Genomic DNA, 27,853 nt, shown 5'->3' with positions numbered 1-27,853 from the left:
AGGTCCGCGTACCGCATTTCTCTATGCTCCTTTTCCCTCTTTTCTCCTCTCTTTCTAAAGCCCTCGCCACTCCCGGTGCGCTGCGCGCGCCCGCTCAATTCTCGTTCTTTTAAACAGAATAAACTAGACCTTGTTACCGAAAAGACGTGTGTCCGTCTCGTTTACCACGGCTCTACAAAGTGGTGACCCGTAGTTTTCTTCGCGGCAATGCCGAAGTTATTGTGGAGCCATGCACAGCAACGAGATGCAACCAGACACTGAACCTACGGGCACGACAAAGCAACAAGACGTCTCCGCGGTTTCCATCCGATTCTCACCATACTGGGACCACAACCCAGCAGTTTGGTTTCTTCAAGCGGAACCGCAATTTATTCTCTCTGGCGTTCGCACGGAACAATGCAAGTAACACATAGTTGTTTCGGCACTGTCGCCTACTGCTGCAGAAGTTGCCGACCAGCTTTCTGGACCGCCTCCCGCCACTCCATACAGCGATCTCAGGGCTGCATCGCAGCGAGCCCGCATGCAGCAGTTGCTCTCCGCGGAGGACCTGGGAGACCCCCAGCCAAGCCAGCTCCTTCGCCGTATGCGACAGCTCATGAGCGGCAACACAACAGTCAACGATGACCGCCTCCTGCGGGAACTGTTCATGCGGCACCTTCCAGTAAACGTTCAGATGGTACTCGCTGCAGCCACGGTAATGGACCTCAACAGCCTGGCCAACTTGGCGGACAGTCATGGAGGGGGTGACGCCAGCGGTGTGCAACGTAACGCCATCAAGCACCACTTCAGTGCCGTAAACATCATCCTCCGCCGCTTCTCACATCGCGATCTGCAATCGCCTTGAACAATTAGTTTATGCTGCGGAGCGTCATCGCATTTCGCCCCTTCACGGAAGGTACCGCAGCTCGAGTACATCATGGCGCAGAAGAGAAGAACGCTCCCGGTCTCAAACGCCACCACGGGTATGCTTTTTTCACCGCCGCTTCGGGCACGAGGCGCGCCACTGCCTTCGCCCTTGCTCATGGCAGGGAAACCAGCCGGCCGACCTTTAATGGCGAAAACCGGTCAGGGCCAAAGCAAAAGTCGCCTATTTCATGTCATGGACAGAACCACAAACCAGCAATACCTGGTCGACACCGGGGTGGAGGTCAGCATTATTCCCGCGCAACGTTCCATCCAAACGACACTGCCGACCTCCTACCTTCAAGCTGTCAACGGTAGCAGGATACCTGTTTACAAGACGCCGTCCCTCACCCTGAACTTTGGTCTGCGCCACGTGTTCCGCTGGGTTTTCCTCGTCGCTGATGTTCGCCGTGCTCTTATTGGCGCTGATTTCCTTTACTTCCATGGACTGCTGGTCGATGTGAAACGCCAACGCCTGCTGGACACTGCTACGTTGCTCTCTGTTCATGGCGTCGTTTCCTGTGACTCGCCTATAGTCGCCCCAACCACAACAATTGCTGGTGATCCTTTTGCTTACCTCCTGCAAAAGTTCGCCAACCTCACGCGGCCACCCGACTGGACCAAACCCGCACAACATGATGTGCGTCATCACATCCTGACAACTGGTCCACCTGTATTTGCTCGCCCACGACGATTCGCTCCGCACAAACTCAATATTGCCCGAGCAGAGTTGGAACACATGTTGAAACTTGGAATCGTCCGACCATCGCCCAGCAGCTAGGCGTCTCCGCTCCACCTGGTCCCCAAGAAATCAGGTGACCGGAGGCAGTATGGGGACTACCGATCTCTGAATGCAAAAACCATTCCGGATCGGTACCCGCTGCCTAACATGGCACTACAGTATTTTCCAAAATTGACCTGGTGCGAGCCTTTCACCAAATTTTTGTCGCAGAGGAAGACATCCCAGAAACAGCAATTACCACCCCATTTGGCCTCCTTGAATTTTTGAGAATGCTATTTGGTCTCCGAAATGCTGCACAGACATCACAGCGGTTCATCCACACAGTCACACGTGGTCTGCCGTTCGTGTTTGCCTACGTTGGCGACTTGCTTGTGGCAAGGTCTTCCCACGAAGAGCACCTCAAACATCTCCATCAGCTTGTAGAGCGCCTATCAGCAAATGGTATCGTCGTCAACAGTGGCGAGTTCGGCGTACCATCACTTCATTTTCGCGGCCATCGCTTGCATAACAACGGCATCCGCCCTCTTCCTCACAAAGTGCAAGCCATTATGAAGTTCCCCAAGCCAGTTTCAATCACTAAGCTGCGCCAGTTTCCAGGCCTGGCAAACTTTTACCGCCGATTCATTATAAAATGTGATATGCTGCTAGAACCTCTCGAGCGTTTGCTCTGCGGCAAACAATCGTCAACTGCACTGCCCTGGGACAGCACGACACATGAAGCCTTCAATTCTATCGAGCACGCTTTGGCCAATGCCGCACTGCTATCTCATCCCAACCCGAGCTATCCGTTGTCGCTCATGACGGATGCCTCCAGCTCTGCGGTCGGAGCCGAACTGCAACAAAAAGTAAACGGTGGGTGGCAGCCCCTTGCCTTTTTATCAAAACGCATGACCCCCGCGCAAACACGCTATGGTGTTTTCGGCCGTGAGTTGCTTACCATATTTTTTGCCGTGAGGCATTTCCGACACCTAGTTGAAGGCCGCTCGTTCACAATCTTCACTGACCACAAGCCTTTCACCTACTCAATCGACAGCTCTGAATCATTATACACTCCACGTGAGGTGCGCCAGCTCGCCTTCATCTCAGAGATTTCAACTGACATACGCCACGTCAGCGCCGTTGACAACTCACCAGCTGACGTCCTCAGTCGCGTGGATGCTATCACACGCAATTGCTCCAAGAGCTCTATCTCAACTTCATTTCCTTTCAACCTCCAAGTATTGGCTGCAGAACAAGCAAATGATTCTGAGCTCCGTCGCCTACGCGACGCGTCAACATCTCTCCAACTTGAATTAATTACCTTTGAAGATGTACCAATTGTTTGCGACACTTCCACAGGCACACATCGGCCTTACTTAACCGCCTCTTTCCGCAAGCAAATATTCGACTCGTATAACAATCTTGCGCACCCAGGCATTCGCGCATCCCAACAGCTTGTCGGATCACGCTTCGTCTGGCTGGGCACGAACGCGAATATTAGGGACAGGGTCCGCTCTTGCGCACCTTGTCAGCGCGCGAACGTTCAGCGGTACCCTTTCCCCACCACAAAGCCTTTCTTGCAACCCGACGAACGTTTCTCCGTTGTGCACGTCGACATCGTCGGCACGCTACCTCCATGCCAAGGCTATCGCTATCTTCTGACATGTGTCGACCGCTTTACCTGCTGGCCCGAAGCGACACCTATCCCCGACATGTCTGCAGCTACGGTCGCCGCAGCTTTTGTTTCCATTTGGGTATCCCGATTTGGCTGTCCAACGAAAATTGTCACTGATCGAGGCCGGCAATTCGGATCGTCCCTTTTCACGGAGCTACTTCAAGTCCTCGGAACAGCACGCTTGCGAACTGCCTCCTACCACCCTCAAACAAATGGCCTTGTCGAGAGATTTCATCGCCATCTCAAGGCAGCACTCACAGCGTACGGCTGCCCAAACAAGTGGGTTGACAGACTTCCGCTCACGCTTCTCGGAATTCGATCTGTCTTCAAAAAGGACCTTTCCTGCGCTACTACGGAGCTTGTTTACGGCACCTTGATTCGCCTGCCAGCCGACTTCTTCGAAGACACCCTCACCTCCTCTCCAGCAGCAAGCGAATACGTCGACCAGCTCCGCGATGTGTTCCGAAACCTCCGTCCGCAGCCTACACGTTTTAACAAAACCCGTGCACTATACGTACATCACTTCGGACTTGCAGACAGTCACACATGTTTTTGTGCGTTACGGCCCTGTGCGCGGCTCGCTTCGGCCCCACTACCTCGGGCTATTCCCTGTTTTAGAACGTTTCCCTTCTAACTTTGTCGTCGACGTAAACGGGACACGAGATACGATCGCGCTTGAGCGACTCAAGCCAGCATTCAGCAAAGCACCCGCGCTTGAGTATCTCGCCATGCCTTCCTTCCCGGAACATGCGAACTCCGCCTTGCAAGTGCGCGGTTCATAACCTCTTCTCCGGCGCGTTCACTGGGCTGGCACTTGTGAATTGTGAGCATCGTTCGTCGCTTCTACTTCCTCTCTAAGGGGTGTCAGGATTGGGGGCTCAATCCCATCGCTCGTGATCCGTTGTCAAGATTGGAGTCGGGCATGAATTAGAAGGTAGCTGGCCCATGCCGTCGTCCAACTTATCCACGCTGAGGACGTTGATGAAGGGAAGGACTGCTTCTCATCGAGACCGAGGAATATGGGTTTATTTACAGTTTCTATATCAGTCTAACACGACTGTTTGAGAGAGAGTGACCTGAGCAGCCGCACAACAGCGGTTTTTAAACACTCGGTCCTCTCCCGATACAAGGTGATGCGAACGTTCGTTTCGTCATCGCAAACTAGCCGCCTCCCCGCAGGACGGTCTACACACACAAATGCACACACGTTCGAATGTCCGGAGCCGACGTCAGAGGGGCCCCGTAGAACTCGGAGCCGTTCCGGGTAGCGCGTTGGGGAGTTTGGGAACAATAGATGGCCCGCCGAACTCATCCCGTCACAACGGCGATGAGGCTAGAGGTTGGTGGCGGTTTCAGCACAAAGCCTGCTTCATCGAACGCATCCTAGCTGAAGCGACGGAGAGTGGGGGATGACCATATTGTTCCCCGACACAAAGTCGATTTAGTCACGCTGTGGCTAGAAGTTGGCGGCGACGCTCCCGGAATGTTGCCGCCATAGTTGTAACTGGGTGGCATACTTGCACTGCAGCTGGCCGTTCTTAACAGGGGGGAGCAATCTGGAGCGGCGCGGCGATGGAGCTGCGCACCACCCCGCAGCCATAAATAACTCCGCGGGGCGTCCCGCGGTCCTCCCGTAAGCGGACTTTCGTGAGTGCTGGACACCAGGTACACGGACACATGATCCGACTCGCTGTGCCGAGCGTCGTGCTGGAGCTCTATTTTCTGATTACTTTGTTTACTGCTTTTCTTTCGCATTAGGTCCGCGCATCGCACTTCTCTATGCTCCTTTTCTCTCTTCTCTCCTCTCTCTCGAAAGCCCTCGTCATTACCGGCGCTCTGCGCGCGCCCACTCAATTCTCTCTCTTTGAAACAGAATAAACTAGACCCTGTTACCGAAAAGACGTGTGTCCTTCTCGGTTACCACGGCTCTACAATGCATTCGGAATCTTGAACCAAATATAAGACCCGAAAAACTCTGCATCTGGTGCTGATGAAATTACCTCCCAATTTCGGAAACAAACCGCGACATGCTGTTTAATTATTTTTGCATAATTCTTCTCACAGTTTTCAGTATGTGGTGTCCTTCCCAGCGACTGGCAAGCGGGCAGAGTGATACGTATCCCCAGATAAGGTGGCATAGCTAATCCAATAAACTACAGCCCCATGTCGCTAACCAGTATCGCATGTAAACTCTTAGAGCATGACTAAAACGTTTGGGCGCACAACCCTATAAGGACGGTCAAAGAAGACGGGAGACAAACGAGCGTCAATTTGCAACAACTTATTGAGAACCGCAAAGCGGTACATAAAGACTTGTCGTGGCCCTACATCAAGAGAACCAGTGACGACGCAAGTATTGTAATTACTGCGAAGGTAAAGCAGTCGATGGCTTCGACACACACTTATCCCCTAAGCTATCAATCATCTCTGCCTCGATGATTTCACGCGTCAGTTGGCTCCTGCTTCTCGCGACAGTGATTCATATTTAAAATTAGGGTAGAGGCTTGGGCGAGCCGATCGTGGTTCATAACGGAGTTTCTTTTTTTTTTGCGTAACGCACGAACGTAGAAAATGAAGGATAGAGAGGAGTACAGAGCGCTAACTTCCAACTGATCTTTATTTGCGGACGAGCCTAATATATAGGAGTGGCAAACAGGAAAACACACAAAAAATGTGGATACGCAGAACCAGCATATCATTGATAAGTCAAATCACTTCACGCGCCCACGATTGCCCTGCGCTCGGCCAGCTGATCTCGCTGAGATCGTGACAACAAATATGCACGGGTCTAAACATGCACAGGTATTCGCAATAGCAGTTTGCTGGAATTGATCAGTTTTTATTTGAAGGCCGCCTTTGTGTCATGGAATTACAATAGCTACATACAAAATAGTGGTGTATCTATCGGATCTTGCTTGGCCCCTATTCTCAGTGATATTTTTCTTGCCTATTACGATCGTGCCTTGATCCAAAAGCTTGACAACTCAGTAATAGTCAGTTTGCCGCTATGTTGATGATTATTTAGTACTTGTAGAATGTAATAATGAGTGTTTCCAGAAGATATCTTGCTTGGCCCCTATTCTCAGTGATATTATTCTTGCCTATTACGATCGTGCCTTGATCCAAAAGCTTGACAACTCAGTAATAGTCAGTTTGCCGCTATGTTGATGATTATTTAGTACTTGTAGAATGTAATAATGAGTGTTTCCAGAAGATATCTTAAGCGACTGTGGCTATCATCCGTGAGAGCCTGAAGCCGCTTGTTCTCACGTTTGACTTACCCGATTCAAACAGCCTCCGGTTTCTTCATTTGAATCTTTTATCCACGCCTACTTTGCTGGATGTATGAACCAAGAAGCGGTAAACTACTTCTGCCTTTCAGCTCGGCACACTCAACGTTACTTAAGAGGAGTATCACTAACCTTTGCCTTGCCAACGCCCTCAAGAAATCTTGCCCACACACAACGCTAAGTAGTTTCAATCAACCGGCGAAGCGCCTGGTAGAAGCCAATTACCCAGTACACTTGATTTCTTCGGTGAGGGAAAAGTAGCTCAAAGTCGTGCATCGAGGATATAGGTCCGAGAAACGTGACATTCCTGAAGAGATCCGGCCAGTCGTTCTGTCGTATGTAAACAGCATTTCGCACAGGTTAATTTGGTTAAAGTTAAATTCCACCTTTCAGTGGACTCGGTGGCACCTTACGGCGCACGATGCTGAATTTTGTGTTCTGCTTTGTACAGGTTGGGGAGAAACAATTTTGTAGTAGTCCTTTTAGAAGTAACTGTGTTGGATTACTGGTGCGGCCGAGTCACCACTGCTTCGTCCAGTGTTGTCTCGACCTATCTCGCGTTATTTTCGAGCTACTAAAGCTTAGTGGTGACATTGAAGAGAACCCAGGGCCCGATGAAGACAAACTGGATGCGATTTTAAGTGCTCTTACCGCAATTAAGACATCACAACATCAGTTAGAGTCAGGTCTACTGAGAGTCCAAGTCAGGCTTACGGAAATAGAGACAAATCTTGCTTCTCTCCAGCTTTATAAAGAAAAGGTTCTAAAATACGAGAAAGCTATTAACACTATGAATCGGGAGATGGCTCGGTTAAGCAATAAATTAGAAGACCTGGAAAACAGAAGTCGTCAGAACAATCTAATCATATACGGTCTCAAAGAGGGAGACAACGAAAGCCCGGCAATATCGGAAAAACGCGTGATACATGACATTTTCAAGGACATTCTTGCAGTTGAAGTTAAATCTATTGAACGGATTCATCGTATCGGCAAGAAACGTACTGCACGTGAACGCCCAGTAATCCTTCGTTTTTTCGATTTCACTGAGAAAATGACTGTTCTTCGAAACTGTTCCAAGTTGCAACGCGAAAAGATATCTATCTCGAAAGACTTTTCACCAGCAGGACGGGAAATGCGCCGGAAACTATGTCATTCATCCCAAGAAGATCGTACCAGAGGAGACAAGGTCAAGCTAATACTTAATAAAGTGAAGATAAACAGCGCTCTGTATGCCTGGAATAGCACTGAAAATAAGAGGACACTCGTGAAGCGCGAAAGCCGTGTAGCTTATAAAAACATTCACTCCAGCTCGTGACAAAATTCCCCTCAACTTTCGCTATTATGTTTGAATGCAAGAAGCGTTGTCAATAAAACCGAAAAAATGGAAGAAATGGTGCTGGTATACAGCCCCCATATAACTGTCATCACTGAAACCTGGTTGCATTCTCACATTCACGATTCAGAGGTGCTTCCCAATTCCTATTCTATCGTTCGTTTCGACCGCGATAGCCAGGGAGGGGGCGTCGCCATTGCTATTAAAGAAGGTTTATCATTTAAGAAAGACGAAGGAATGCCGAATCACGAGAGTGTGTGGTGCAGTATCACTATCAATGGAATGTCAGTGTTCGTTGGCGACATATACCGACGACCAAATGCACCGACTGACTATCTTGCTGCACGACTTTATTTTACGGCACGACTTTCTGTGCCGTAAAATTAACGAGCGTACTAAGCTTATCTTAGTCGGAGACTTCAACTTAAGGGGGATCGACTGGGGAAATCTGAAAACTGGTAGAAATGAGCACAGTAGTTGTGAAATGCTTCTGAATATTATGTTTAGTTTTTCTTTAACCCAGCTTGTTAGGGAGCCAACGCGTATAGAAGGGCAAGTAAGCTCCATTCTTGATCTTGCCTTCGTTTCCAAGACGCTAAACCCTGATATCAATATCGAAAATGGAATCTCGGACCATAAAATGCTTTTGCTTACTTTTGATAACTTCAGTTTCAGTCCCAACCAAATCACCAGTATATCTCGTATATCTGTCAAGTGTTACAGCAGGGCAGATGATGTCAGTGTTATTGACTACATTGAAATAACGCTAGATAGTCTTTTACAGTCGGGATTTGTAAACGTGAATGGCTTATGGCTGAAGCTGAAACGAATAGTAGCGTACTGTGAGGAAAAATTTATCCCATCAATAAAAACGCCAGTAAACAGGAAGACACCTTGGATTACACGCAGCATTATCCATCTCAAAAGAAGGTTACAAAGAATGCGTAAAAAGAAAACCATTGTCGATGCTATAAAGGAAGCTTCGCAAATGCTCAGAGCAGAAATTTCTTCAGCAAGAAGCAATTTCTTCACAAATACGATGACCAATTTTATGACACACGAGCCAAGAAAGTTCTGGCGTTACCTGGCAAAACCAGGGGCTTCTATCGACCAAATGGAAATAGACGGAGCCGTCATGGATGACGCAAATGGTATCGCGAACGCCTTTAATCAATATTTCCAGTGTGTGTTCACCCGTGCTTCTGCCTCAGAATTCAATCAAGCGGAATACCATTCTCGCATGCCCGACTTTGTCATAACAGAATGCGGCATTCTTAAATTACTGCTACAGCTTGAGGAAAAGAATTCGCCTGGGCCCGACGGATTACCCAATGCTTTTCTAAAGCGATACGCGCAACAATTGTCTCCCCTTCTTCAAAAAAATGTCTCCTTATCCATAGAAACAGCATCCGTTCCCGCCGACTGGCATTGTGCGAAAGTGGTCCCGGTGTTAAAAAAATGGGAATAGGCTCTTGGTAAGCATGTCTAGGCCATATCACTAACCAGCTCTCGCTGCGAATTAATGGAGCATGTAATTAACAAAGCAGTCATAACTTACCTGGAAAGCACCAAACTTTTATATGTAATCCAGCACGGCTCTAGGAAGGGACTATCAACAGTTACGCAATTACTTGAAATTACCCATGACTTCGCGGCTGCTATTAACTCTGGTTTGCAAGTGGATGCAGTGTTCGTTGACTTTGCAAAGCTTTTGATTCTGTCCCACATTGTAAATTAATTGAGCTGCTTAAAATTACTGGTATTAATTCAAACATAGTTTCCTGGATTGCAGCTTACCTCTCAGGCCGTACTCAATACGTCGAAATAAAAAATGCCAAATCCTATAGCCTAGGCGTTTGCTCTGGTGTTCCACAGGGATCAGTATTAGGACCTACATTTTTTTAAATCTATATAAATGACATTTTTTCCTATGTCACTCCAATTGTTGTACTGAGATTATTTGCAGACGACTGCGTTGTGTACACTACGGTTCGTTCACAAGATGACCAAAATAATTTGCACTTAACACTAACTAACATTGATTCTTGGTGTAAAACTTGGGATATGTAAATAAATGTAAGCAAAACGTCATCTGTCACCATAACAAGGAAAAAAACGCCCGTCTATTTGACTTACCTTTTATCAGGATCTGCTGTCACGCGTAATAATGAAGTAAAATATTTGGGGGTAACATTTACTGAAAAATTGAGTTGGGAATCCCACATAGATAACATATATACAAAAGCATATCGACAACTTGGATTCATCCGACGAAAATTGTCAGCTGCACCAGCGCATGTGAAAGTTAACGCCTATATGACTCTAGTAAGACCCATCCTGGAGTACAGCCCCATAGTTTGGAACCCCCATCAGTCTCATCTGAAAACGAAACTTGAAAGAATTCAAAGCCTAGCACTCCGTTTTATTTATTCCTGTTACTCCCGCTACAATAGCGTGACACTTCTCCGTAAAAGGGCTAGCATCTCGACGTTAGAATGTCGACGACTAAGTGCATGTAGGAAATTTCTTTTCCTGTTATATCATGATTGCATCAACATAACTAAAGACGGGTACCTAAAGCCACCTCACCAGCGCTCCAAAAGAATCAACCACGACATGTGCATACGGCAATAAGTTGCTGCATGTGATTTATTCAAATTTTCTTTTTTTCCTCGATCCATAGAACTATGGTATAACCTGCCCCGCCATATTGTGAATGATGTGTCACTTGATGTTTTTGTTGCGAATGTTGAATCTTTCTTTGAAAATGCTTTTGTAAATCTGTTGTAGCCATAGCTTTCTTGATTATGAGTCATGAATTGTATGATTCTACAGCTCTGCACACTTTTTGATTCGATTATTTATATAAGTTATGCATCTTTTCATTCATGTTCTGCAACACCAAACCTGTTGTACCACCTATTGTTCATTCAACTCCTGTCAGAGCCTGAGAAAGGCTCACAGTATTGTGAAATAAATATATAAATACATAAATACATAAAGAAAAAAGACTGACCAGGGCGTCAGAGTGCGTGTGGTTTTCTCGGCTACAGGGAAACTACAGAAGCCATGCAAATGTGTCAACGCACCACGTGCTAACTTTTCTTCGTGCTGTATCAAGCACAAGTCTGCTTTCGTCCCACGCATGAAAGTGGTCGTTTACTCGATCCCACTGAAGTGCGGCAAGACTTATGTTGGCCAAACTGGCAGATGCCTCAATGACCGCTTGTGCGAACACCCAAACAACGTGTGCAATACCATGCTGGGGCATCTTGGCATTCATTGCCGGGATTGCAAGTGCACCCCCCTCCTTCATCAGTGCGTGGTATTGTCAAGGCATAAGTCGCAGTTAACGCGAGAAATAATACAAGCTGAGTACATGCACAATCTAGGTGACCGCTGCGTAAGCACCTCTTTCATTGCCCTGTCAAGACCTGAGCGTGATTACCTGGCCGAGGGCAAGGCAGTCGTGGGCACCTGAATTGACTTCACTTATCAATGATGTGCTGGTTCGGCATATGCCCATTTTCGGCGTGTTTTCCTGTTTCCCGCGCATATATATTATGCTCGTCCGCGAATAAAGATCCGCTGGAAGTTAGCGCTCTGTACTCGTCTCTGTCCTTCCTTTACTACGTTCGTGCGCTCCGCAAAAAAAAAAAAAAGAAGCCCCCGTTATTTTTGATAGAGTCGCACGCAGCTCATTTAGAAAACACTGTGGTGTGCACTTGGGCGGAAGTGCGAACCGCACTAAGATCGTCACTAGATTGGCACTTCCTAGAGTGCTCATCAAAAAACCCTCCGAAAGTTGTCCCTGTAATTTCTACGGTGTAACCGGAGGTCGCCTTCGCCTCCACCATCGATGCCGCGAGCTGGGGCCCCGTCTCTCGGTATGGCGTGACGTCACACGGTCACGTGACGCGCAGCTGTGTAAGGAGGCGCCACCCCCACCGATGGCCCGAAAGTGCGGGCAGTATTGCTTTCGCAATAAAAGAAAAAGCAGGAGAGATTCCCAAGTGGCCTAATTATTCCGGCGACATCGACCACAGCCTTTCTTCGAAAGCTGTTATTCACATTTGGGCAACAAACCCCAATCAATTACTTATTGATTACCAGACCTCTGAGTGCACAGCTTCGGAAGCTTCACCGCTGTCTAAAGCATACTATAACACTCTAGCATGAAGACAGTCTTAGTTTAGTAAGTTGTTTGTAGCTGATTGCGAAATTAAGCACAAATGGAATGAGCATATCATAGAACTAGGAAGTTCAGTTATCAGTCTAAAATACCGTAGAAACACGAAGTAGGAACTGATTCTAAATGTTCCATATATACTCGGTATAAAATAGCGGGAAAAGTGTAGATTCTTTACCTTCTTGAAGTATCTGTTCGTACCCAAAGTATCCGGTTCCACTAATTTACCTATGGTGGATGCTCTCGCAAATGTTTTAGAAAGGCTACTGAGTCGAGCCAACGATAAGTATGCGGACGCTATCTCATAATAAGATAAATGCTGATTCCCAAACTGCGACGAAGGTATTACTGTCAGCGAATAGCACATCATTAAAGCTCTCTTTGAAGGTATTAATAAGCTTTTCATACTAGGGCTGGAAAGCGGATGTGGTGACTCTATTCTACACAACCTTCATGTAGAGACAACTTCTTCGTTTCCCAGTAGACGCATTGTTCGCCAGCACGTGAACGCAATCACTGCGTTTCTCTTGCAATTTTTGTTACGATTTCATTTATTCATGATTATCCCAAACGGCTCCATGTGTGGGTATTACGTGAGGGATGAACCCTTGCTTCAGTAAAATGTGCATTTAGTGACAGCTTAGAAATGCTACGGATCGAAGTGGAGCACAGTGTCGAAGCTGGAAAGGTCGATGTAATCACGGGCCATAGTCACAAAAAAAAAGAAGATGCGAAGTAGTCTGAGTAAATGCTCTTCCTTTTCTCTTTATTCTTTCTTCCTTTTTTTGACAGCGTAGGTGTTATACGCTAGGTTCTTGCGGTCTGTGCGGGTAGGCAAAACAAGATGGCGGCCACCCAAGAGCTTAAACATCTAAATTATAAAGAACAAGTGTATCGCCGGGTATGCCCCAGCTGCGTTTAACCGCGAGAAGTGTCAAAACGTATTCTGATAAAAAAATATCGTAATAAAAATAAAATTCAGTGCCCTTCCACTCTGTGAAGAAGGATGACCAATGAAGCGGTGAATGTGGGCCCCTTAATGGCGCACTGCAGCTCGGTCGCGGGTAGAACTGGAATTGCACCATCTTCGGGATCTGCCCACGTATGAAAAACTATTGGTCTGTGTGCACGCAGATGAGATTCGCCAGAACCTAGTCATAAACAGCTTCGCTGTAAAAGTAAAATCGGAGTAGGCACTGTTCAGTATGGAGTGCGGTTTGACGTCAGTGGCTCCATAGGCGAACCACGTAAACTTATTTCAGTTCCCTTCCACCCGAACAATGGGTAGGGCGCGTGCGCTGAGGGCTGCCGAACAGCGCACCTACGAAGAACACCGTCGTTTATAGAGGCAGCAGTGTGAACGGCGGTGGTGGGCCCCACGTAATACGGACGAAGATCGTGCCGCAAACGCCAAGCGTGTGCACCTTTGTGTCACCCCTACCGGCTCCACTCCCATCGTACTTTCAGGTGATTTTAACACAGACGTGTCCCGGCTAGACAGAAAGCGGTTCGTGGCATTTCTTATGGAAAGGTGTTGCATTGAATGTTGCACAAACATCAGTGTGCCCACGACGCATTGTCGCTCGTGCATACACCTCACATTCAGATTAGCTTTCAGATTCAGATTTATTGTTTCCAAAAAAAGAAGTAATTACAACATGACAAATATACAGACGAGAGTCCCAAAGTCAAAGAACAGTACTGGGACCCTCGGTTAATAATAACATTGACGGTGATATCAATAGCCAGCAAATTGGCGTTATTATAAACAACATCTACAGATCAAATACATCATTAGAGATTTATTTACAATCAAACACGAAAAAGCACGTTATAAAAGAAAGTCGGAAAAAAGCATGGATGAAATACAAGAAATGATATGTGAGAGGAAAGTCAAAGGTACACCGCCAGATCGTAGTTAATTTATCGCAGGAAATGATGCTTAAGGTGATTTTTAAAGATTTCAAGAGAAGTACAGGATTTTTATAGTTGATGGTAATTCATTCCAAAGAGAAATTGCAGCGAAGGAAGATGTTTTTTGCCGTAATTGGTATGAACCATGGGTAACAAGAAATTTTTGTTAGCCACAAATCTGGTTATATTTTTATTCTGCAAAAGGTTAACTGCATTGAACAGAAACGTAAGGTTATTATGAAGCAACTTGTGGCGTAAGACGACTATGTTAAACTGGAACAAATTATTAATAGGCAAGATATTATACGCGCGAAGTAACAAAGAGACATTGGATTGCATGGAGCTAGAAGTGATAATGCGTATTGACTGATTTGGATATGTTGAATTAATGATAAGGGACAAGCGTATGTGTTGCCCCATGAAAAAAAGCCGTAATTAATGTGACTATGAATGAACGCATAATACAACGATAGCAGAACCTCACGAGAACAAAAGGGCGAGCTTTGATTAATGCACGTATACCAAACGCAGTCTTGTGCTTGAGATGTTGGAAGTGAGAGCGAAATGGAAGGTTAGGGTCAAGATAAATGCCAAGAAAAGTGACATCGGTGCTAACGGGAATTGAATGAATTCCAAGCTTTACTTCAGGAATAGAAGTTAAGGCCCTTTGAGCACTTTTGAATAACATAAATTTAGTGTTTAGAGGATTCAGAACTAAGTGATTGTTGCTACGCCATTTTATAATGTTACTTAATGCAATATTTAACTTAGAAGTAAGAGTAGCAACAGATTTGTTAGATGAAGATATGGTTGTGTCATCTGCGTATAAAATGCAATGAACGTAGTTCGTGGAATTAAGAGAATCCGAAAGAGCGTTAATATATAGAAGGAAAAGCAAAGGGCCCAGAACTGATCCCTGTGGCACACCTTGGTTAACACATCTTGTTACTGAGAAAGTATTTTCTGCATGTACTGTGTATGGCCGGTCAAGTAATTTTTTAGGAATGTTAGCGCAGGACCGGTTATACCGTAAGATTCAAGTTTATTAAACAGAACTTGATGGTTAACCGTGTCATAAGCTTTACTGAAGTCTAAAAATACAGATCCGACTAAGTTTCCCGAATCAATATATTTTTTTATGTATTCAGTTAGAGATAGAAGAGCTAGATTCGTGGAACTTCCATGGCGGAAACGAAATTGATTTTTCTTTAGCAATTTAAACTTTGTTAAGTAATTATTAAGACGTTTAACAAATAATTTCTCAAAGAGTTTATTAAGGCAGGAAAGAATTGCAATCGGTCGGTAATTATTAACTATGTGTGTGTCGCCTTTTTCAGAAATTGGAATAATCTTGGCATTTTCTTAAAAATGAAGGGAATGCACCTTCTTTAAACATAAGGTTTATCATATTACAGAGCGTGTCGCAAACTAAATGCGGAACCAGTTTTAAATGCCTGACACAAATATTGTCTAAGCCAGTCCCTGTATTTTTAAGGTTAGCAATCGTGGGGCGCACTTCATTTGGTGTAGCTGGTAAAATGAAATATGATTGTGTCGTACAGCTGAAAGTGTTAGGTAACAGCGCATGTATGTTGTTATTAGTGTAAACGGAAGAAAAGTAATCCGAAAAAGCATTAGCAATTTCGTTGGTCTCAGAAAGAGTGAGACCATTGTAATTTATTTTGGTTATAGAGGCATCAACAGATGACTTGTTAGGAGTTCAACAACTGCCATTGCTTTTTGGGGTTGTTTTTATTCTGATCAAATTTATTTTCGTAGTACCTTTTTTTCGCCTGTTTAAGTAAAACGTTCAGTAATTTCAACGTTCAGCACCTACTATGGCGTCTAGCTACCCGCCGTGGTTGGTCAGTGGCTATGGTGTTGGGCTGCTGAGCACGAGGTTGCGGGATCGAATCCAGGCTACGGCGGCCGCATTTCGATGGGGGCGAAATGCGAAAACACCGGTGCACTTAGATTTAGGCGCACGTTAAAGAACCCCAGGTGGTCGAAATTTCCGGAGTCCTCCACTACAGCGGGCCTCATAATCATAAAGTGGTTTTGACACGTAAAACCCCATAATTAAAAAGAAATTGCGTCTAGCGATAGTAGGTCCTGTAAGGTACATTACATAGTAGGTACATAGTAGGTGCTGTAGGTACTATAGTAGGTGCTGTAGGTACTATAGTAGGTACTGCAAGTTAAATTGGCCAAGTACCTTTCCAGTGTCCCCATAAGGCCACTGGCCGTACATTATAGCGATGATAAAGCGATAGTCGCCTTGGTGACCAAATAATAAAACCAAAAAATCAAAGAAAAGGTAAAAATTAAGAAAAGCATTAAGTATGCTATTTCGTAAAACAACAAACAAAAATCGTGAACAAGCGAAATTCATTGTGGTATGTCCCTTTTTTCAATCAACATATTTATTGTGTACATATTTATCACCATATATGCAGCTCCGCTGATCATCCACCTTCACAAAGTGGAATGGCTCTCAATCTTTTGCGCTTATACGGCAAGACGAATGGTATAGTTGCCCAGTGGCTAAACGTACTAGAAGAAGGTAAGAAAACTTCTAATAGCGGTTGGCTAAAAAGCTCTTGCACTTAGTGATTTCATCGCGAAAACGTGAAAAGCAAGATATGGAGACATAAAATGAGGAATAATAAATATATAAGACCAATGCAACCAAAATTGTCATTTCGGGGCCTGAAAGTCGTTCAATGATGAATTGTTTCGCATCACTGGACAGCAGTGCACGCCGGTCTTCCTGATAGAAATGTGTGAGGAGCGCACATCGGTTATGGCGGATGGTTTGACGTCAAAAGGCCATCCAAAACATGCGACTTGTGGTATATGATCGACCACAAACTCCGATAGCCGTTGGCGATGTTTCTAATAGAAAACTGATTCTTGGATTGCTCGTTTGCCAATTGTTCCGGACTTTCTTCATGTACTGTTTAATCTCCTTTCTGACAATTTGACCATCTTAGGAGCTGGTATATTACAAGCGCTTCCCTTCCTGGCTGAATGCCTAACTGTTATACTCGCCTGAAGATAATGTTACGTGGTAGTGACGGTGAAGAAAGCAGTAAAACTGTGAATAGCGAAACTAGTGTTTTATTGGCCGAACCTGTGCCCTCGAAAATAGGCTACACCAAAGCACGATGGCGGCGAACACACTCGGCGATCGTCCAAAATCTGATCAGCGGATCAAGCACGTCGGCTTTTGTACGGCACTCATAGAAGGTTCCACAGTAATTACTGGTGCCCGGGTGTCTTCCAGAAAGTTCCACACCATTCGCTTCGCCCATACATGAAATCCGATTAGACAAGGTTCGGTGACGACATACAGCGGATATAACGATCGATAACATTCGCGAAACTTCCTATACATGCGGGCGCGTCCTGTGCTGAACGATAACATTTGTTAAACGGCGAAGCGCGGTCACCCAATGAAGATGATCAAGTACACATGTCGATAGGCCCCTCTTAAAAAGCATCGTCCCGATGCTGCAAACATAACAGGAGAGCAAAACACTAAAGGAGACTGATCAAGCAAAAGTAACGAAACAACAAAGAAACAAAGTCCAAACGAACGCAGTACAAAAAAGAAGAATGGCCAAAGTTCAGCTATATAAAGTCACAAAGTTCGTGAGCGCTAGTCATCATCATCATCATCACCATCACCCTGGTTACGCCCACTGCAGGGCAAAGGCCTCTCCCATACTTCGGCAACAACTCCGGTCATGTTAATTGTGGCCATGTTGTCCCTGCAAACTTCTCAAACTCATCCGCCCACCTAACTTTCTGGTGCCCCCTGCTACGCTTCCCTTCCCTTGGAATCCAGTCCGTAACCCTTAATGACCATCGGTAATCTTCCCTCCTCATTACATGTCCTGCCCATGCCCATTTCTTTTTCTTGATTTCAACAAGATCTCATTAACTCGCGTTTGTTCCCTCACCCAATCTGCTCTTTTCTTATCCCTTAACGTTAGACCCATCATTCTTCTTTCCATAGCTCGTTGCGTCGTCCTCAATTTAAGTAGAACCCTTTTCGTAAGCCTTCAGGTTTCTGCCCCGTAGGTGAGTATGGTAAGACACAGCTATTATACACTTTTATCTTGTGGGATAATGGCAACCTGCTGTTCATGATCTCAGAATGCCTGCCAAACGCACCCCAGCCCATTCTTATTCTTCTGATTATTTCCGTCTCATGATCCGGATCCGCCGTCACTCACTGCCCTAAGTAGATGTATTCCCTTACCACTTCCAGTGCCTCGCTACCTATTGTAAATTGCTGTTCTCTTCCGAGACTGTTAAACATTACTTTAGTTTTCTGCAGATTAATTTTTAGACCCACTCTTCTGCTTTGCCTCTCCAGGTCAGTGAGCATGCATTGCAATTGGTCCCCTGAGTTACTAAGCAAGGCAATATCATCAGCGAATCACAAGTTACTAAGGTATTCTGCATTAACTTTTATCCCCAATTCCTCCCAATCCAGGTCTCTGAATACCTCCTGTAAACACGCTGTGAATAGCATTGGAGAGATCTCCCTGCCTGACGCCTTTCTTTATTGGGATTTTGTTGCTTTCTTTATGGAGGACTACGGTGGTAGAGCGGCTTAACTCGCACAATAAGGACTACTTCAGGTCGTGAGCGGCACCGCTGTGATAGCGAAATGCCGTGTAGCACGACCTCATAGTCGCGTGCGTCAATGCGTCGGATGCTCTTGTAGAGTCCGAAATATATCGGCGTACAAGCTTCTCGCTAACTCTTCGTCGGCGTATTGGAATCCAAACCCAAACACGGTCGCCGGGCTGGTACTTGACGCAGCGTCGTCGAAGGTTGTAGTGCTGGCTGTCAGTCCTCTGCTGATATTTGATCCGCAGACTGGCGAGCCGTCGGGCTTCTTCGGCGCGCTGGAGACAGGTGGTGACGTCAAGATTCTCTTCGTCGGTGACGTGCGGCAGCCGGGCGTCGAGAGTAGTCGTCGGGTTCCTGCCGTAAACCAGCTTGAACGGCGTGATCTGTGATGTTTCTGTGATCTGAGCGAATGTCACGCACGCTAGGACGGCATCCCGGGTTTTGTGTTCGACGTCGGCGCACATTGACAGCATGTCGGCAAGGGTCTTGTTCACGCGCTCCGTAAGATCATCCGTCTGCGGGTGGTAGGCAGTTGTCCTCCTGTAGCTTGTCAGGCTGTATTGCAGAATGGCTTGGGCGAGCTCTGCTGTAAAGGCCGTTACTCTGTCGGTTATGAGGATTTCTGGGGCACCATGTCGCAGCAGGATGTTTTCGAAGAAGAATTTTGCCACTTCGGCTGCGCTACCTTTCGGAAGAGCTTCAGTTTAAGCAAAGCCAGTGAGGAGTCCGTGGCCACAACGATCCACTTGTTTCCGGATGTTGACGTCGGAAAGGGTCCCAACAAATCCATCCCGATCTGCTGAAATGGTCGGCAAGAAGGTTCTATCGGCTGTAGTAATCCTGCTGGCCTTGTCGGTGGTGTCTTGCGTCGGTGACAGTTTCGGCGTGTCTTGATGTAACGGCCGACGTTGGCGGTCAGGCACGGCCAGTAATGCCTTTCCTGTATCCTCGATAGCATCCAGGGTAATCTGTGGTGCCCAGCGTTCGGATCATCATGTCGGGCGTGCAGAACATCTGGAAGGAGTGCTGGGGAAACAACAAGGTAGTTGGCGCGCACTGGTGAGAAAGTATTCTTCACGAGTAAGTTGTTTTGAAGTGAAAAGGAAGACAAAAAAAATATCCTCGCTTAAATGCCCTAGGGACAACGTCGGTGTTCCTTTCCAAATACTCGCCTTGGCCTTTTAGCTCCGGATCTGCTCTTTGCTGTTCAGCGAAGTCTTCCGCCCTTACTGTTCCAAGGAAGCCGTCGTCATCCTTGTCGTCTGGCGGTGGAGGGTCAATGGGGGCGGGGCGCGTAATAGGCAATCGCCATGAGAGTGTTTTCGTCCGGACTTGCAGGTTACACTGATGTCATATTATTGCAATCTGAGGCTCCACCGCTGCAGGCGTCCAGATGGTCCTTTAATTTCACTGGCCAACATTAGGCGTAATGGTCACCGATGACTTTGAACGGTCTGCCATATAGGTAAGGGTGAAATTTTGCTGTAGCCCATATGATAGCAAGGCATTCCTTTTTGGTTCTAGAACAATTGCCTTCCGCTTTTGACAGCGACCGGCTAACGTAAGCTATCACCCGTTCAAGTCCGTCTTTCCTCAGGACTAGGACGGCAACGAGGCCTAGGCTACTAGCGTTAGTGTAGATTATTTCGGTATCCGCGTCTTCGTCGAAGTGCGCAAGTACCGGTGGCGACCCCATGCGTCGTTTGATTTCTTGAAATGCGTCGGCGTGTTGTGTTTCCCACTTGAACTCGACATCAGATTTACTTAGATGTGTCAGCGGCTCATCGATGCATGAAATATCCTTGACAAAGCCCCTGTATTGGGCACACACGCCAAGGAATCTACACAGTACCTTCTTGTCGATGGGTTGCTGGAACATTGCATTGCAGCTTTCTTCTGCGGGTCGGGGTGGTCTCCATACTTGCTGATGACGTGGCCCAGGATCAGAAGTTCATCGTAAGCGAAGCGGCACTTTCCTGGCTTCAGAGTGAGCCCTGATGCCTTGATGACCTCTAATACTGTCACAAGCCGCCTAAGGTTGTCGTAGAAATTCTCGACGGGCTAAGATTGCTGGGCATTGTATAAAGTTCCAGTGGATACCTGGCCATGCCGGCAGTTCGGGAAATGAAAGAGCGGACGAAGCTGCCAGAAATGGACTCCAATACCGCAAGTTCAAAAAAATATGCCTATCAAGAAAAAGACCGCATCTGGAATCTGCCGCTTCACCAAGATAACTTCCTGCGTTACATTGACCCAGAAATGAGACCGAAAATTCCACGACCACTTCCTCGACACTTAGAGACATTGTACCATCGTCTTCGACTGAACGTGGCATACACAAACAATTATCTGTACCGCATAGGGCTTACCACTAACCCATACTGTGATAACTGTCGCAACTTAGAGACAATTGAGCACATATTACTAGAATTCTCGGCGTACCGCGACGAGAGACAATTTTTTGAGCACTATATGGACATGATTTGCCACGAACAGTTAACGTTACCGAGAATCTTACGTCCAATGCCCGGCCCTTCAAAACAGCGACGGGTTTTGGATTTATTGTTCAAATACCTGACAGAAATTGGTCTAATAGGAAAGCTTTAAAAATTGAACACTTCCTATACAAAAGCCTAAATTTACCCGCCATGTCACCTGTAAATATTAGTATCAGGTCCATTCGGTCATTTCATATTTATTTTTATCCTCTTTTTCTCCCACTCTCTTCTGGAATCTTTTAATCCTATTCCCCATTCATATACAGATTAGCACGCCAGCGGTTATATACGCGCCGGCAAAATTCTGTTTTTCTAATAAAGAGCCCTCTCTATCTCTCTCTCTCTCTCGACGAAGACGACGACGTCATCTCAGTACACAAAACAGGTCTGCCACTTCAACCCTGCTAACACGGTGTCCACCACGCCCAGTACAGACAGAATGGCATGTTCTTGCATGACTCGTAGGGCCGTCTAACGTGATGAAGGCGGTTTTTTCTCGATCCCTCTCGTGGTCTTCTATTTGCCAGTAGCCAGTCTTGACATCCATCGGCGAGAAGTATTTAGCGTTGCAGAGCCGATCCAATGTGTCGTGTATCCGTGGGAGGGGGTATACATCCTTCTGCGTACTCTTGTTCAGTCGACAATAATTTATTTATTTAATTATTTATTTATTTAGTTATTTATTTATTTATTTATTTAATAACTTCGTCACAGTACAGTGTGACGCAGAATCGACACAGAAACGTGGGGTTCTGTCCTTTTTATTTACCAAGACTACAGGATACGCGCACGAGCTTTTCGACGGCTGCATGATGTCGTCGCGCAGCATTTCGCCGACTTGTTTCCGTATCGCTTCACGTTCTCATGCTGAAACTCCGTAAGGGCTCTGGCGGAGTGGCCGAGTGAGCCCTTCGGTTATTATGCGACGCTTTGCAGCTGGTTTTTGTTGAATCCACGATGACGTCGAAAAGCACTCTCTGTATCGTCGGAGAAGACTTCTGACATGTTGCTGTCTACACAGGGCGAGACTTGGATTTATGTCGAAGTCTGGTTCGAGAACTATGGTCGTCGTGGTAGATGCGACAGAATCCGCGAAGACAAACGCATTGCTGGTTTCCACAATTTCCTCGATGAATGCTATCGTCGTGCCCTTGTTGATGTGCTTGAACTCCTGGCTGATGTTTGTCAGCATCACTTTCGCTTTCCCTCAGTGCAGTCGAGCGATTGCTTTTGCGACGCAAATTTCACGATTAAGCAATAGGCATTTGTCGCCCTCGATGACGCCTTCTACGTCTGCGTGTGTTTCGGTGCCAACGGAAATGACAACGCTGGAGTGAGGCGGCATACTGACTTGGTCCTCAAGTACACTCAAGGCACGCCGGCTGGAAGGCCTCTCCATCGGTATCGCTTGAACTGTGGACAGCGTTATCTACTTCGACCTCCGGTCGATGATGTAGCTGTGTTGGTTCAGGAAGTCCATGCATTGAATTAGGTTTGGCGAGCACTGCTGGATGACAACGAGCGTTGCAGGGTAGGTCCAGTGATGTACTGCAATTCTTGCAGTGCAGATTCCCGTCGGCGTTATGAGGTGCCCTCCAGCTGTGAAAATTTGATGTCCGTCCCATGCAGTCTTGACTTTCCTCGGCTTGGTGGTGAATAATCCACTGATGACAGAGTAGTCGGCTCCCGAGTCCGTTAAGGTAGTGAATGCGTGGCCGTCGAGAAACATGTCGATGTCGGTTGTTCTTTGTCTTGCGTTGCGGTCTTGACGTCGGATCACGGCTGTATCGTGTTGACGTGTGACTTGTACATCGCGTCGCCAGGTCTTTGGCAGGTGCATTCTTTGCTTCCAGGCTTCGTCGGGATGGCGGCGTGTCATTGTTATGTCGTCGAAATAGTCTTTTCGGCGTCTTCGTCGGTGGCGGAGGATCTTCGTCTGTTCGACGAACAGCAACCGCACCTCCATCGGTTGCTGCTTTTATTTTCCGGATATGGGCTGACGTACCGGCCCCGGGCTGGGCCAGTTTATGGTAGGCGCTGCGGCGATAGGTAGCGGCCTTGTGACGGCGAACGGTACGGTCGTCGGGGACTCCATTGAGTGGCGGTGATGTAGTCGGCGATGTCACATGGCCGCTCACCAAGTTGTGGACGCGGCACGCTGACGGCGAATCCTCGTATTTCCATTTCGCGGTATGGGCATCCGTGGTAGACGCGGCCCGCTTCTTCGTAGTGGTAGCAGAGTGGGCGATGGTCAGGAGCGCGCCAGACGTCTGTCTTTCGTGGGCGAGTTGTTGGTGGCGTCGGCGGACAACGAAAATGCGTCGTTGCGACGCCCTGGCGCGGGCGCGGAGTAAGCGGTTACTCTGACGACGGCGGCGGCGGCGTCGGTCATCGCTTAAGGCTGGGCCTTTGGCGATTCAGGCTGCCCTTCGTGAAGTCCCATTGACCACTGGATTTCTTCTCGCACGACGCCAGAGATCTAGGCAACCTGAGGGTGCGATCTTGGCAACATCCTCTGAAGCTCCTCTCGCACGACTGCTCTGTTGGTCTCGCGTCTGTCGTCGGTGCCCAGTGGTTGAATTTCGGCGTAGTTCGTTGGGAGCAGGCGTCGGTTGAACAGCCTGTTCCTAATTTTGAGTGTTTTCTCGATGGTTGTGGCCTCGAAAGCAAATTCAGAAATTTTCTTGGGCGGGTTGCGAATCGATCCGGCGAAGAGGTCTTGCTTGACACCCCTCATCAAGAAGCCAACTCTTTTCTCTTTAGGCTGGTCGGGGCGGGCGTCTCGGAACAGGCGAGTCATCCCATCCGTAAAGATGGCGATGCTCTCGTTAGGAAGTTGCGCTCGGGCTCCTAGGAGAGCTTCGGCATTTTCCTTGCGCACGACACTTGTAAAGGTATACAAGGAGCCGTTGCGGAACAGGTCCCATTTTGTCAAGGTGTACTCTCGGTTCTCAAACCGCGTTTTGGCGGCGTCTTCTAAGGCGAAGTATACTTGCCTCAGTTTGTCGTCAGAGTTCCAGGTGTTGAACGTGGCGATTCTTTCGTAAGTCTCCAGGCAGGATTCTGGGTCTTCCGTCGACGATCCATAGAAGGTTGGTGGGTCCCGATGTTGTTGCAGCAGAATGGGTGACGCTGGGGCAGCCATTGGCGTTGTTTTGTCAGGATTTGCTTGGTCGTCTCAGGTAGAAGTCCGTGCTCCGGCGCCAGCTGTGTTGCAGTCGACGGCTTGCTCGATGATACGGGACGACGTTGGCATTGTCTTTTCGGTCCGGGCTTGGATCACGGCTTGCCGGGAGTGTCCTATACTTGAACTAACTAGCACCTCCACCAGATCTCAAGCGGTAATGACGGTGAAGAAAGCAACAAAACTGTGAGGCGAAATTAGTGTTTTATTGGGCGAACCTCTTGCCTCAAAAATAGGCTACATTCATAGCACAATAGCGGCAAACAGTCGCCGATCGTCGAAAATTTGATCAGTGGGTCAAGCGCCGGCTTTTATCCATCAGTCATCGAAAGTTCCAGAGTAATTGCTGGTGCCCGCGTATCGTCCAGAAAGTTCCGCACCATTCACGGTGCGCATACATGAAATCAGATTACACAAGGTTCGGTGACAACAGACAGCGGATAGAACCATCGATAACAATCGAGAAACTTAGAATACATGCAGGCGCGTCCTGAACTGAGCGATAACATTTGTTAAACCGCGAAGCGCGGTCAGCCAATAAAGATTAACAAGTACACGTGTCAATATCCGGCAGCGAGTCGGATTGTTTTCTTCTGCGAGGTCCCAGACCTGGACTGCAGCACAATATTGGTCCGAACGCAATTAGAAGCTGCTACATCAAAAGTGCGGAAGCAAGAAATAGCATAGTTTAACTACACAAAAAGAAGAATATAAAGAAAGATAATCTACGTTGAAACATTATCAAACGACTGCTGAAAAAGTTGCACCTTGTAAAACAGTTACGCGCAAGGACTTTTTGCTCACCCGGTAAATGTAGTAAAAACGTCGCGCCTTATATCTAGTTTAGACGACCCGCCATGGTTGCTCAGTGGCTATGGTGTTGGGCTGCTGATCACGAGGTCGAGGGATCGAATCCCGGCCACGACGGCCGCATTCCGATCGGGGCGGAAACGCCCGTGTGGTTAGATTTAGCTGCACGTTAAAGAACCCCAGATGTTTGAAATTTCGGGAGTCTCCACTACGGCGTGCCTCATAATCAGGAAATGGTTTCTGCACGTAAAACCCCGTAACTTAATTTAATGTCTAGATTAGGCACTTCTACTTTCGATTTCAGTTGAAAGGCACTAGTGTGAGATGTGTAATCAGAATAAATAAATCGAGCTGCGCTGTATTGAACTGTTTTTGAGTGCTAGAAATAGAAGTATTCTGCGGGTCCACAAAGAAAGCTATTGTTTTCCTAATTAACGTTATACTTAATTACCAGCGAATCAAGAATATGCACCCAGTGAGTGATCTGTTCTTCATGTTTTCCGATTGAGGTTTGAGAGTTTCCATTTTATCTTCTTTTTTCTCGCTGGTGGTGGAGAACGATACTGGAGCTAAAGAAATCATCTAATTTCCTTTGTCGCTACGGCGACGTTACTTACTTTCCTGGGCAATGAAAAACAGCGCACAATATTGCGCCAGAGCTGACAAAAATTCCGCAAGTATAATTTTTTTTATTTATTTCACGCAATTTTGTTCCATAGATTACGGCACCAATATTGTTTACACCTCGACCAATACAAGCATCATATTGTGATGTTTTGCTTGAAGTAATATTCGTATATTCACTGCTAAACGCCTTTAGCACATTGTCGCATGTTCATTCCTAAATACTTGCACATCATTTACTAAAGCTGTACTTCACTGAAGCCCACATTTCTTCCGTTCTTCTATTTTCCACTCCTGAATGAAACGTTCATAAATGCTCTATAAATTTTGTTTGGCTGAGAATGCACCAATAATGATTGGTAAATAAGTCGCAAAGGGTCTAAGCCTCAATTCGCGAAGTTTTCTTGAGCAAGGAACATCGCCACGAGCAAACATCCCCACAAGGAACACGCCGTGGCACAAGAAGCAAAACTCGTTTATTTCTTTGAAAACTTCAAAAATACATGCGAGAAAGATGCGGTGAACGCGTAACGAGAGACTCTAAACGGTCAACGTACGGGAAAATACTTCAGACGACTCGGACAAAGGTACAGCAATAAACGCGCTAGATTAACAACACTCTTACGGTACACTAATTGGTGCGGAAACGCCATTCGCGACGCAAAAGAATTTATTTACAGCGGATATTTTCGAACATCATTTTCCCCACGTACATTCGCAATTGCAGTGCCCGCTGATATTGTGGAGAGCCTAATTGCTTCGTTTTTGAGCGCGCTTGGTACCATGCTTTAACACGGTACGAATAGTTTTACTAAGCTTAAATGTACTTCTTCAGTTTATTATACTGTATTTGTACTAGGTCAACAAGCAGTGACACTCAGTTGCGCTTCTCTTACGCGAGTTCTAATTAAGCGTTCATGTTTCTTTCCCATAATTGTGCACTTCGCTGGCTTTTGCCGAACAAAAATTATCACTTTGTAACGAAACGCCTGTGAGTATGTATAGTTGTTCGCGCCTCAGGCCTGGTATTACCGTTGGTCACTATGCATTAAATTAACAAATAGAGTGCGGCAAGCCCTTTGCGGCACAGAAGGGAAGGCGATGCGGCGCGACTTCATGGCAAGGCGCTCGCGGCGGGTTATATGTGGCTACGGTACACGCAGAGTCGAAAACCGCCGACACTTACAAGTGCTCCTGCCGGCGTCGTCAACCCAAGGCGCGCTGCATCCGGAGCCCAGCTGCGGAGCCGTAGTCGGACAGCTTGTCCGGTAGCCTGCGAGGTTCATCGGTGCTGATCGCGGGCTGCCGAGGGTGCTATTTTCCGTAGCAGAGCTTCAGTGTCCCTCACAACGTACGAGCTGAACCAAACCAGTGCACTCGATACACAGGGTAATATAGGGAATGATAGGACTGGCCACTAGAGCCGTTCGGCGTTCCAGCGCGAGATTGTCTAGCTACACTGCTACATTGCTTCGACGCAAACAAGAAATAATGCTGTAACACGTGTTTCATTACCTTGTACTAAAAAAATAGCAAAATAAAAATAAGTGAAAGTTCAAGGGACAGTTCGCAACGAAACATTGCGACTAGCTGCGGCTGTGTCCGTGACTCACATCGCATCCGGTACAATGCGAAGCATTATCACACTCTCTTGCCGAGCTCGTTCTAAAGTTGGCTCGATTGTTCGATTGACGCTGAGGGTTTGATGGCGGAAGAGCCAGATATGGCCAAAGAGCGACAAACACATAGTGATGGGTTTTCAATGAATCTTTTATGAAATGGAGAAATCTACTTTGTATGACAGATGTAAAATGGCGGTAAATAGGCCTAAAATCAGTGGCTGTAATTTGCGAAAAATATATGTCTGAAAACAATGACAATGACCAGAGATGTGGACTATGACCACGATGCTTTGTTACGCAGGGACAATTTAATAAAACGTGCAGGTGAACGCAGCATTACTGCCTCATCAGCGCACTTGAATGCAAGGGTCGGGGGACACGTGCTGTGCTAGGTGTACCTAACGCAGCAGGAGCCTCTGGTCACAGGCTGTCTATCCTACGTA

The sequence above is a fragment of the Dermacentor andersoni genome, chromosome 3 (assembly GCF_023375885.2).
Source record: "Dermacentor andersoni chromosome 3, qqDerAnde1_hic_scaffold, whole genome shotgun sequence".
NCBI lineage: Eukaryota > Metazoa > Arthropoda > Arachnida > Ixodida > Ixodidae > Dermacentor > Dermacentor andersoni.
This window is presented reverse-complemented; position numbering follows the sequence as displayed.